This window comes from Myotis brandtii, unplaced genomic scaffold (assembly GCF_000412655.1).
Source record: "Myotis brandtii unplaced genomic scaffold, ASM41265v1 scaffold1227, whole genome shotgun sequence".
Taxonomy (NCBI): Eukaryota; Metazoa; Chordata; class Mammalia; order Chiroptera; family Vespertilionidae; genus Myotis; species Myotis brandtii.
In genome coordinates this window covers 177,977-180,177 of record NW_005354280.1, presented here as the reverse complement: position 1 = coordinate 180,177, position 2,201 = coordinate 177,977, and positions in this window count along the sequence as shown.

Genomic DNA, 2,201 nt, shown 5'->3' with positions numbered 1-2,201 from the left:
ATGTAATACCCTTTGTAATACTTTAAGCAATATAAAATATATATATAGTGACATTGGCAACTCTGAAATGCAATTACTGGATTTAAAAAACAAAGAACTGCCCTGACCGGTTTAGCTCAGTGGATAGAGCTCTGGCCTGCAGACTCAAGGGTCCCGGGTTCAATTCCAGTGAAGGGCATGTACCTTGGTTGTGGGCACATCCCCAGTGGGGAGTGTGCAGGAGGCAGCTGATCAATGTTTCTCTCTCATCGATGTTTCTGACTATCCCTCTCCCTTCCTCTCTGTAAAAAAATCAATAAAATGTATTTTTTAAAAAACAAGAAAGAACTGTGGAGCTCGAAATTTGAACGTCTTTGCGCTGATATAGAAATATTGGAGAAAAACAAAGTTCACAGCACAAGTGGTCTGCTTTGAAAGACCTGGAGAAAGAAGATTTGTTGATTTTTAACACCTGGAATAGTATTCCTGACTCATATAATCAACTGAAAAAACTAGCGTTTGCTGTTCTTTACTAATTGGGTCTACATATTTATGCGAACAAGCATTTTCAAGCATGAACCTTATCAAGAGTAAATTGAGAAGTCGTCTTATTGATGAGAACCTGGAATCATGCCTGAAATTAAAAACAACAACATACAAACCTGACTTACCTAAACTTTCCAAGGAGGTGAAAGGCCATTGTTCACATTAGTGTTTGTCAGTCATTGTCATGATTTAATTTTATGGATATTTTAAAGTAAATTGTTAGGAATTTAATTTTATCAATAAATAATATCGTTATTACGTATGATATCAAGTTTTATTCAACGTACCTATAGTTTAACTAAGACTTAAAACTTTTTTTTTCAGAGGTTTCCAACACATTTTATTTTGCAGACCACTGGATTGTAGTTTTTGAGGACCAACATCTGTATAAATCCCTATAAAATGTCCAATTAACTTCAGTTCTTTAGCAGTCTCTCAGGTACTGCACACCATTCTATGGCTTGAGCTCGTGACACATGCCGGACAGGCTGCTCTTGGGCTTCCGAAAGGGGGAGTGTCCACGGTAAAGCCTCTTCCAGGGCTTTCTTTCCCCAGTGGCTGTTTCCTTTGGCAAGAAGTTGATGGGTTCACATGGCTCTGGGGCCTGTATGTAGGAAGCATTTGGAAACTTGCAGCGATGTGGTGCTTGTTCTCTTATGCAGACACTTGAGGGGTCAGTGCACTTGTGCTTAATGACAGGAATCCCTCCAGATCGCTTAGTAGGTTACAATATAAGGAAGCCTATGCTTCTAAGTAACACAGATAAACACCTTTTTAGATCGCCTATTTTTTCTAGAACTACAAAATTTAATTCAAGAAAATATAGGTCCCATGAAAGACTTAAAAGTTTTATAAAACTAAAATCTAGTTTTCCCCAATAAATTGTACTTTAGCCAAAACCCTCCCAATGCCTCTAAAATAATACTAAAAGGGGAATCTGTAATACAAGAGCAATAAAAAAATAAATATTTACTTGAATAACAAGTTTAAGTTCGAGCTGCAATGTTGGCAATGCAGACTTTTAACACATCACAAAAAGCGTGCACAAAATAGTTCTGGCGCAAAGGACAAAATAATGCTCAGAATCAGGTTAAATAGCTGCTGATTTTAAGAAAACAAAAGGCCTGAAATCACTATGCAAAATATAAAATGTATTATGCACTACCATCCACAGAACAGTCTTTATTATTGATTCTATTTAAAAATTGTGTAATTATATATTGAATTGTAAATGAATATTATACATGAACCCTCCCCCCCTTTTAGAAGGCAATTTATTGTTGCACTATAGAACATCTAATTACATTGCAAAAAGTATCCTGTTTTTGCTATTGATAAAGAATGCAGTTAATGATATTACTGTAAATATTAGGAAGGCTACAAAAAAGAAAAAAGAAAGAAAATTTCCTTTTTATCTTCTACGAGTTAAGCACCTGCCTTAACTGAATGCATATTGGGAAACATCCTGGGTCAAAGAGATACTCTTGAATTAGAAGACGAGGCTTTACAAATCAAAAACTCAAAGGAGCCGAAACCGGTTTGGCTCAGTGGATAGAGCGTCGGCTTGCGGACTGAAAGGTCCCAAGTTCGATTCCGGTCAAGGGCATGTACCTGGGTTGCGGACACATCCCCAGTGGGAGATGTGCAGGAGGCAGCTGATTGATGTTTCTCTCTCA